This window comes from Helianthus annuus, chromosome 11 (assembly GCF_002127325.2).
Source record: "Helianthus annuus cultivar XRQ/B chromosome 11, HanXRQr2.0-SUNRISE, whole genome shotgun sequence".
Lineage (NCBI taxonomy): Eukaryota > Viridiplantae > Streptophyta > Magnoliopsida > Asterales > Asteraceae > Helianthus > Helianthus annuus.
The window spans coordinates 49,027,632-49,039,635 of NC_035443.2; the positions used below are offsets into that span (position 1 = coordinate 49,027,632).

General features: G+C 33.0%; 1 long non-coding RNA gene across 1 annotated transcript; it reads right to left on the reverse strand.

The window, feature by feature from the left end:
• Nucleotides 1-9,271: 9,271 nt before the first annotated feature.
• LOC110892025 lies at nucleotides 9,272-11,681 on the reverse strand. The gene is made up of 3 exons (XR_002565772.1): nucleotides 11,632-11,681; nucleotides 9,437-9,667; nucleotides 9,272-9,330 (listed from the first exon to the last, which is right to left on the reverse strand). It is a non-coding gene; the product is annotated as an uncharacterized LOC110892025 (long non-coding RNA).
• Nucleotides 11,682-12,004: the final 323 nt, after the last annotated feature.

The following is a 12,004-nucleotide window of genomic DNA, read 5'->3' on the forward strand; positions in this document are numbered from 1 at the left end:
TGCGCAATAGAGGGACCTAAAGCGTCAACTTTTGAATCTACGCCTTTCGGTGACCATCTAAGTGAACGAGAGCGTAGTAATATTTAAGTATATTCTTGGGAATGATCAATATGAGCCATGGAAGGCTTGGATATCATTAAACGGCATTTCGCGCTACTTTGCGCAATTAAGGGACTAATTGCGTCAAACTGCAAAAGTATGTCAATTCGTAGGATATCGGACCTTCCGGAATATGGCCATGAGTTAAACATACCCTATTTATTATTTATATAGCTTAGATATAGGCTTGGAGGTGTTTGGTGCGCAAAAATAAACTTTTAAGTCATGCAGGGACTAAAAGTGTCAAAAAGTGCACAAGTTTGCATTTTCGCGCATATCTTGCATTCTGAATATATCCGGACACCCAAAAATTTATGTAAGCACTAAGATATTTTATTTTAATGTTTGGATTGATAAAATTCCATTCGTCGCATAGTTTGAATCGTTTTTCGCGTCCGTCTGTGTTTCGTCGTAATTAGACGAACAACGTGACCGTACGGCCAAACGAACCGACATCCGACATGCTTTTGAGCATGTTTCATGTCCCCTACATTTAGGCATCATGTTAGAGCCTTGAAATGAGGTTAACAGGCCTTAGATGTGTTAGAAACACATTATTATGCAAGCAGGGACCAAAACTGCACTTTTGAAAGATTGTTTGAGCTGTGCAGGCCGTAGGCTACGCCCCCTGCAGCGTAGCCTACGCCCAGGTCTGGGCAGATTCATATTTTCAGCATTTTTGTCATTTTTCAAGGGCTTTTAGGTAAAATTCTCAATACCATGAGCTGGTTTTCAACACCCATTGTATTTAGAAACCTTGGGCACACATGGAGGGCCAAGATTGAAGCTCGGGTTACGAGAAACGATCCTAACGGTTCTTGAAATCCTATATAAACCCACTTGATCTTGGCTTTCATTCACACCTCATTCCATTTCTGCTTGTTCTCTAATTCTTGGAGGATCTTGAGCTACCTCCTTCTGTCCTTTGGACCCTTTGTAAGTGTTCCTTCGTGCTTAGTTTAATTATTTAGCGTTTTAAACCGAAAAGTCAAGCGTTATCGATAAACGCTTTGACTTTTAAACGGTTGAGCTATGGTTCGCAACGAACATGGCTACGTGACCGTAATTAGGTAGGTAATTAACCCTCAAAAGGGCACCTCCTAATTACCACGTTTACTTAGTTTAATTGTCGGGTCAAATAAAAGTCAAACGGGTTAGTTTAAATAAAATTCATAACTAATAATATAGAAGCTATAAAATCAGTTTTGTCACTTTAATAACTTGGTAAATATTAGTTGAACATGCCTAAGCATGATTCAACCCGACAATTCTAAGTATAGGCTCGGCCGGAACCGAAAGTCGCAAAAGTTGACTTTTGCTTTGACTTTCAGTTCTGACCCGATTTAGATTAATTTAGATATGCCTTAGGATTCCATTAAGACCGTATTATAAGTTAGTATAACCCTCCAAGGTTATACAACTTGGTTCCATAGAAATCCTAGTTCATGCATGTTCCCGTTAAATGCCTAAATGTTGACCGTTATGCCCTTTTGACCCTAAACGAGAATTTTGAAAATGTGAGAGGACAATAATCTTTATTACTAATTTATAAACTTGTCCCTAAAATTTGACATCAGTTTGAGGTCTAGATTAGGAGTTATGCTCAATAGCGTAATTAGAAAGCCTTTTATTAATTAAACGGCGTAATTAGCGTATATCCTATCTAAACCCAATTTTTGATACCAAACTTTTTACCTACTGATATAAAATAATATTTTGGGATTTTTAAAGATTTTTATTTATTTTTAGACTGAGCATAACATAGGGTTCTAGGCTTGATTCGGTAATTGCCGGTTTTGCCCTTTTGGGCTATAAAATGAGTTTTACAAATCCTTTTGACCCCAAACCTTGTTCTACTGATCTAATATGATAAATAAAATATTTTGAGCCTTCTGGAATAATAAAAATATCAGCTTTCTATACAAAACCCGGAAATGGCTCTAAATCGCCTTTTTAAGCGTTTTTAACTCATAGTATGTATCGAAACTAGTTTAAATATATAAGGGTTGATGCCTACTGATATTTTCAGTAAATTTCTATATTTTAACAGTAAGCAAAAGTTTTAAACTCAGATTCTCTGTTTTGCCCTTTTTAAGCCTATGTGGAATTACCAAAATGCTCCTACGGTGCATAGTATGGTTATAATTAATAAATTTCACATATATATGATACCCTACTGTTATGACTTATTAAATTAAGTATAATTACTGATTTAATTAGACCTGTAACTCAGAATAACATTTAATCCCTTTTATAACCTTTAAAATGACCAAAATACCCCCACGGGGCATAAATTGGTCTTAATCTCGTTTTTGGCATAATGGAAGGTATCCTACTGATATCACAACATATTTAAGGCATATTAACTTAGGAAATTTGTTCATGACTCTTGTGGTTACCCGTTACGCACTTTCCGCGTTCGGATCGGCTTATGTAACTAGTTTGCATAAATTAGCCGAGACGGGTCAAACCTTATCATTTTTATCTCAAAATCCAGAATGTGTTTAGTTTACCCTTATTACACAAGTATACAAGCTTGTCGGGTCTAAACCACATTCTAATCCGGTTCTCGCTTAATCATGCGTTTTGAACCGTATCCACCTTTAAAAACTAACCGGTCTAAGCATAGGCTTAATTAAAGACCCGTTAGGAATCTAATAGGTTATTAAAAACCTTCGTTCCAGATTTAGGAGCCCAGTAAAAGCTATCTGTACTTGCTTGGTGGTATACGGCTGGGATAAACTTTATAAATTTGCTCAGGTAAATACTTTTAACTTATTTTCCCTTATACGGGCTTGGGGTACGGTATATAAAATACCGCTTGGTCGGGCAATTGACCTTAACTCATTAGTAGTTGAGTATTATTAATGTGACCCATTTAAAAATTCGTTTTGTTTGTTTTACGCCTTTGGGAGTTTAATGACCATGTCCCGGATATCCTTGGCATCATTCATGAAATGGCCACGACCTTGACACGCGGGTGTAGGCGTACACCCGACAGTGTGTCCATAATTATTAAGGTATAACCACTGGTTTCCCGCCGTGGGTTTATACTATGTGGTGTGTCTATTAATCTTAAACTCGGCACGAACCGGGCGACTAAACGCATAACAAACATGTAATTCTTTTACAAGTTTAAAATTTATTAATTATCCCAAGTTATAAAAAGTTTTGTGCCATGTGCATTCAAATCAATTTTTAAAACATTTTCAAAATAAGTCAGTTAAATTGTATTTACCAGTGAAAACTGACGTATTTTCCAAAAAGGCTAAGTGCAGGTACTAATCGGAATAGGCTGGCTACTCCTAGCATCAATAAAGAGTCTCGCAAGCTTAAGATGCCTAAAGTCTGTTGAACAATATTTCATTTATCTTTGATCCGCCTGTGGATCCTTTACTTTCCGTTTGTAATACTTTGATATTACTTTATATCGGTTTGTAATATATTCATCTTTTGCTTCCGCTGTGCATTTAAGTTGTGTTGTTTGACTATGACGATATCAACTACGTCACGATACTCCCCACCAGGCCCACCGGTGACACGTGGAAAATAGGGGTGTGACAACCAAGAATGGTCTCGTCTTTAGACTTTAATGACTAAATCACAAAATGTGAAACTTTGAGACTGGTTAATGGTGATCAAGAGTCAATACAACAAGATCAATTTAGGAGCACTCTCTACATTTCTGTAACATCAATCCCTTCTTTTTCACATAAATTTTCGTAAAATAGATCTTGACTTTCTGCAATCATTACCTAAAATCTATCTGCATACAAGAAGAATCTTATAGCAAATAAAACCTCAACTATGAATACCATTGAACCACCATAAAACTACATTTCACATAACAATCAAATCACTACTGTATTAACACTGCCAAAATCCAACTAAATCACAAAATCTAAAAATTTAATGATAACAGAGTTTAAATACAATATCATATCATTTTGGAAACAAAAACAGATCTTAAATTTGTGTAGTTGTCACCTAATCTATTTGCCCACATATACAATCAAAACACAAATTAAATTCGCACATCTATAGAAAACCCTAAGCATTGGATAAAATCAAAAACTAAAAATAATTCACCATAATTAAACTATATTTCATACAATGATCACATCTCCACAATACAAACACCTTCATAACCTAACAATAACAAAGTTTAAATGCAAAATCAAATAGTCAAACAAAACCTAATCTCAACAAATACTGAACCAAATTCATTCGTAAGAACTTCTAAACAAGAATTTAAGGGAATTGGAGACGGTTAGACTTACGATTAAACAAAATGCTAGAGAACGTCAGTAGAAGAATAATGCTTACAACAGCAAACAATGGCGAATCAGATGGTGCTTACAGCTGCTGCGAATCAAACGGTGCTTATGGTTCTGAACGGTGGTGTTACGGTTGTGAACGACGGTGCTTCGGTCATCGATGATTGTTGAGGGAGAAGGACGATTGTAACACCCCGACCGCGTAATACAACAAACCGCGGTGGAAACGTCGGGGAGTCATGTCACAGAATCATTGTTTCATAACACATGGTATTCGAAGTTTTGTTTTATTTGATTAATAGATCACATTGTTTTGATACAAACCAAATAAGTACAAACAATTGTCTTTCAAGTTTTAAAGTCACTAAGGCACGAGTCCATCCTATGTGTAGCATGTGTCAACAATCATCACATAATAGAAACTGAAACATATGTGAAAATAAAACGTCAGCATAAAAATGCCTATGAGTAACATAGATTTTAGTGAATTAAATTCATGGCTTTGGATATCATAAGAAAAGATTTTATGTTTACAAAGATGGCCATGAATCCTTGATAAAAGTTTGGTTTCTAAAATACTTTGTTTTGATACAAAGGTTTGTAGTATATACAAAATATACCTTGATTTTGAAATAATAGGATAAGTAATATATCAAAATATAACTTGGTTTTGAAATAATAGAATAAGTAGTATATCAAAATATACTTTGGTTTTGAAATAATTGAATAAGTAGTATATCAAAATATACTTTGGTTTTGAAATAGTTGAATTGATAGTATATCAAAATAAACTTTGGTTCATGAAATAATAGATTTGGAACTATATAAAAAATATACCTTGGTTTAGGAATGAAAGCATCGGTAGTATATCAGAGTATACTTTGGCTTGAAAATAGCATATCAAACTATGCTTTGGTTTGAAAATAGCATATCAAACTATGCTTTGGTAGTATATCAAAATATACTTTGGTTTAGGAAATAACAGAATCGGTAGTATATCAAACTATACTTTGGTAAACAATATCACATTAGTAGCATATCAATCTATGCTTTGGAAGTATATCGAAATATACTTAAATTGTGATTTGGTAGTATATCAACTATAGTTTGGTTTAAGAAATTAAATAAAAGATTAGTTCTTTATGGCTTAGTTGGAAAACCTTTGTAAAACACATTGTGGACGTCTGGCAATACATTCAAACCTTAGTATATCAAACTATACTTTAGTGACTATAGATTTACCACGAAGGCAAAATCTATTTGGTTTAAACTTGGTTTCTGACATTCCCTAAAACGGGAATGGGGTGTTAAGTCCTATAGCGCTATATCGTACTACCAATCAGCTTGATCATTGTTAATGAATGTATAAGAATATAATACGCAGCAACAATACTCTTACAAACTTTGAAAATCATTCTATAAGCCATAGGTAATGGTTTCAATTCGTTAAAGGATAAGTACTATGTATGTGAAATCATATAGCTTTGAAATCATGAAAATAATGAATAGGCACATATGAATCACCCCAAATCATTTAGCAAAACATAAAAGAGGGGATTTATGTACTCACTTGGGATTGCAAAGTATCCTTGAATCAAGGGAAATATCAAAGCTTCCAACGTGTCCTAATGTGTCCTAACATCAGGTAACTATGTTAAAGTAACAGTACATAATTGGGGGAATCGGATAGAATGAGGTCTTGTAAACCAAATGAGTGTTGGAACTCATATGAAACGGTTTAACAAAGTCTACATTCTGATTTGGAATGAATCCTAAGTGCTTTTGACCCGTTATGACCCGTTAAGGTAGTTTATGCTACTTTAACGTGTCATTTGCGTAATTACGCGTTTGGATGGTTAGACAAGTCCTATGATAAGTCTTAAATGCCCAAACATGTTTGAAAATGTTATTATATTAGTTTATATGTCAAAAAGTTGGTCACATATGCTTAAAGTGAATTTATGAGTAAAAAGGGCATTTTGGTCATTTTCTAAGGGTATAATAATGACTTATCATATAACTAACCAAACGAAGTGACCATAAGGTATAACCTTAAGAGGTTATTCTCTATACAACTATGGTCACAAATATGTGTTTGGTCGGATCCTAAGATCAACCAAACGGGTCGGATTCGAAAGCCAAAGCGGTGGTCAAACCGCTCGACTTACGACCCTAAATAAGCACTAAACTAGAAGTGACGAGTTAAACATGTCAAAACATGTTTAACTAAGTTATAACACAGATTTGGTATCAAACTTAGTGTTTTGATACCCAAAAATAGTTCCGTCGTAAAATGTACATAATTGTGCATTTTGACCGAAACTTTGACTCGTCACTTCGACTAGTAAACGTGGTAATCAGTAGGTATAATCGCAGGGGGTTATAACCTTCGTGATTACGATCATGTTGCAAAGTTCGATTGAACTTTGATTTGACCAATTCATGGTCAAAACGGAAAGTCAAACTGTTTGACTCTCAGCTTAAATAGCTGAAATAAATAAAAAAGACTGGATAGAACACTTACTTGTGTTCTAGGATGAAAGAAAACTCAGATGGGAGGCCTCCAAATATGGTAGCAACTCCACTTAGAGTAATTGAGATGAGAAAGAGCAAATGAGCAAGTTTTTGGGCAGATTTTGATGGGTATTTATATTAGTTGTGAAGCCATAAGATCTTGCCATGTGTCTAGGAGTGTTGCCCAAGGATTTATGTGATCACAACAAGTGTGTGGACAAGACTCAAAGCCTTGGAGATCACACAATATTGCCCACAATAAGGAAAAACTAGTTAAAAATACAAGAGCTGCAGCTGTATAGAACCTTCTGTCGAAACCCACTTCTCGCGTCGCGTGACCAGAGCCACCCTGGGTTGTCGTGTGGCGCGACCATGTATGGTCAGACTTTCAAAAATTGTCAAAAATCGTCCCTGCAGCCTTTTTAATGCATTTTTGACGCATTTAACCCCAGTTAACCCAATATTCAGGCTTTTCAAGGACGTTAAAGCATAGGGGACTTGAAATTAGCTTGGAAACATCGTGGATGTCGGTTCATTCGACTGTACAGTCACGTTTTTCGCTTTATTACGACGAATGCTCAAACGGACGTAAAAACGACCGAAATTACGCAACGATGATATTTTTGCATTCTCATCACTAAAATACAAGATTTTAGTGATTACAAAAATTTTTGGATGTGCATACATGTTCCGTATTAAGAAATACACGAATCGACAAACTTCCGGAGTGTACGTTGCGTTAAACTGATTACGTTTGCGTAATAGTTTACGTAAAACTTCCAGAAAAACTTCTCGAGAGTTCGAAATCGTACAAGGATTGAAATTTGTAAATGTCACACGTAATTATACAATCTCAGATATGAAACACAAGATTTCATTAGATTTGAAATTGCTCGGAATTGTACAATGGTCGTAAAGGCACAAAAGTCACAAAGATTTCCGATTGCTTGAAGGAGAAGATGAAGAGCTCTCTATGTTGTTTGGGGATTTGGGGAGGGAATATGATTGGGGGGTGTGTAGTTCCTTGAAAATAATACCCTTGCTCTTTTAATTTAGGTTTCCTCCCTCATTTAATCTCAGCCACTAATCTTAGCCTTTAATTTAGTATAATCTATGGATGGAAATTGTTCTTAGTGTTCTCACATATATATGTAGGGAGGGTTATCTTGAGAACGCTAAATAATGCGAGAAACATGAGAACGTATGAAAAAACCAATAATACCCAAAAAATTTTAATACAACACTCATTGTAATTAAAACACAACATCAAAAAAAAGAATTTACAACATCAAATAATACATTTTTGTCCTCTCAAAATCACTCTTATTAGATTTTTTACATATGTGTAAATGGCAAACTTACACATGTGTAAACTTTCTTTATTTAGGAATTCACTTAAATTTAAACGTGTAAATCAAATTTCTAACATTGTATTCGAATAACAATGATAAGTGTAAATTTTTTTTTTTTGAATTTGAATTGTTTTTGACCAAGTTCTCGTTGTTTTTTTTTTATTCGTTCTCACAATTTTCACAATATTTAGCGTTCTCATTTAAACATTCCCCTATATATATACATATATATACATATATATACAGGGGAGGGCTATATAGAAAACCCTAAAATTTTAAGAAAACTCTGAAAACTCCCATTTTTACCCAACCTCCCGACGTTTTTTTTTTTTTTTTTTTTTTTGAAAAAAATAACACATGTAATATACATGTTTTTAAGAGTTTTGGGCCAAAAAAAACAAAAAAGCGCCGAATGGATGTTTTAAAAAAAAATAAACAAATTTCAGCAATGTCCGGGTAACTAACATGTGTTAGGCAACAAAGGCTGAAACTTGCTGAAATTTGTTTTTTTCTTAAGATTCCTTCGGCGCTTTTTTGTTTTTTTTTTTTTTTTTTGCCCAAAACTCTTAAAAACATGTATATTACATGTGTTATTTTTTTCAAAAAAAAAAGTCGGGAGCTTTGAGTTTCCCGGGTTTTCTCAAAATGGAGGGTTTTCTACCTAGCTTTATCCTATATATACATATATATATATATATATACATATATATATATATACGCATATATATATATAGGGGAAGGTTCATTTGAGAAGAAATTTAATGTGAGAAGAAAAAGAAGAAAAGACATATTAGTAAAATGCTATTTCATTTATAACTCATACTAGGTTATCACCCGCGAACTTCGCGGGTAGAAAAATTTACTTTATATTAATCGAGTTGTGTCATTAAATAAAATAAAAATACATGTTTTCAAACGTAATTTTTTTATAATTGTTTTGAATTGAAAGTTGTAGTCAATGGGTTGCGAGTAAGGTCAGAAACTTCGGGCAAGAACCGGAGGCAAAAACTTGCCTCTCTGAACGACCCATGAAACAAAAAAAAACTTTTATTTTTTATAATAAAATATACACATGAAGTTGTTCGAACCTGCAAAACAAACTCATTTAATTAAATTTAGAAGTTAATAGTTTAAATTAGAAAATATAAACAACAAAAACTTTGTTCATTAAAATATACACATGAAGTTGTTAACCTGAGCTTCACCAACATCTCTGCATCATCGACATCGCAGAGTACATCCAAAATCATTTAACATCCTAAACCTGTAACAACCACCCAGATAAGAGACTTAATCTTCCAAGTACCTCGAATGGTTTGTCGGATCGTTCAAAATCCAGTATGTTTAACGCAACTTCACAGCTCTATGAAACAATCGGCTCTGGATCTTTGGAGAATTCCTCAAATAGAGATATACATTGGTCATCTACAAAAATGGTTTATTAAGGTCAGAAACATCAAGTTTTTCATAAAAGTGTCCCGAGTCAACCCAACACAGCCGTTTTGACCCTAAAAACCATGTTTGACTACCTACCCAATATAGTCCATTTTCCACAAAATATTATTAAAAAGTATAGTAGATTTTAGAAGCATGGTTACCTTATATTTTTGGTTTTAAAAATGTGGCAACTCTCTCTCTATCCTCTTTTCTTTGTGTTAAATTATTCTTTTTTTCCTTTTCCTTTCAGTTTTTCGTTCAGAATATAATTCAGATTATAAGAACCTCTCATTTTTTATACTTAAATGTGAATCTAATTGTTCAAACTTATTTGTCTACAATCAACAAAATCTCATATAACCAGCAATTTCATGCACAATCAAAGGTGTCACAATCAAACACAAACATAATTCAATCTACACATTTCTCAAAACACAATCTCTAACATCACTAACCTGTAGCAATAATTCAAAACCCTAACTAATGTGTTGTGCACTCACTAATATCTGCTACACATGTCTCACTTATTCATCTTCACAACTTCAAACACACCTTATCTAACACCTTATGCCAATCAACAAAATCTCATATATACATAAACCTTAAATATTACTCAAACACATCTTATTTAATGAATCAAAATAAAAACACATAAACCTTGAATATTACTCAATTTATGACTACTATCCCACAAAACAAAAGTTTGTCAACAAATTATACTAACTTATGCAATGGTAAACCATAAAAATAAAAAATTAATTTAGATGATTAGCCTTGCAGAAAACCCAAATCGGGAAAGTTTACCAGAATCGTTAACGAAAAAAATCAGACTCAGATTGGGTTACTCAAGCAGATATTAATCACGAAAAAATCAGACTCAGATTGCCATTACTTCAAAATTTTAATTTAAAATAATGATTGACTTCAAAATTTAAAATTTAAAATTTAAAATCTGAAAATCAAATCACTAATATCCAACCCCGTAAATCAAGCAAACTTATTAGGAAAGTCTAACCTTTCAAATTTAAATTCAATTTACAGTTTCGAAATTTAAAATCAAACATATTAATGGCAAACTTTCAAATCTAATAAGTTCTGTTCAAACTTATTTGTCTACAATCAACAAAATCTCATATAACCAGCAATTTCATGCACAATCAAAGGTGTCACAATCAAACACAGACATAATTCAATCTACACATTTCTCATAACACAATCTCTAACATCACTAACCTGTAGCAATAATTCAAAACCCTAACTAATGTGTTGTGCACTCACTAATATCTGCTACAAATGTCTCACTTATTCATCTTCACAACTTCAAACACATCTTATCTAATACCTTATGCCAATCAACAAAATCTCATACATCAATCAGCAATATAATGCACAATCAAAGACCTCACAATCAATTTCAAACATCAATCAATATACAAAATTTCTCAAGGCACAAATTTTAATATCACTAACCTAATGCGCTACTACTCAATAATGTGTCGGTGCCATGAAAAAACATCATAACGTTAACTAATGTGTTAACTTACCAAGGCTCATGGCTGTATATTTTCCCAATGTTGTTTGTCCGACGCATCGTCACAAATCTAACAACCGAATCAATCAAATTATTAGTTAAAACCCAATAAACAAAGTATACTAATATCATATCCCGTAAATCAAGCAAACTTATTAGGAAAGACTAACTTTTCAAATTTAAATTCAATTTACAGATTCGAAATTTAAAATCAAACACATTAATGGCAAACTTTCAAATTTAAATTTAACATAATAATTGACTTCGAAATTGAAAATTTAAAATCAAACACAATAATGGTTTATTTCAAAATTTAAATTTAGAATATGGATTAACTTCAAAATTTAAAATTTAAAATCTGAAAATCAAATCACTAATATCTAATCCCGTAAATGAAGCAAACTTATTAGGAAAGTCTAACCTTACCAAGCAAAACCAACCGACATGGTACCAATTTACAGCAATATCAAGCATATCTCTGTCCAACATAGTTGCAGCCAAAAACTCCGGACCATCCAAAATAAACACCTAATGAATCAAAATAAAAGCACATCCCTAAAATTACAAATAATATAGTCAAAGCATCTCATAAAAAAACATCAGGATTTCAAAGCATTCAAAATTTAAAATCAAACACAATAATGGTTTACTTCAAAATTTAAATTTAAAATAATGATTGACTTCAAAATTTAAATTTAAAATAATGATTGACTTCAAAATTTAAAATTTAAAATCTGAAAATTAAATCACTAATATCCAATCCCGTAAATCAAGCAAACTTATTAGGAAAGTCT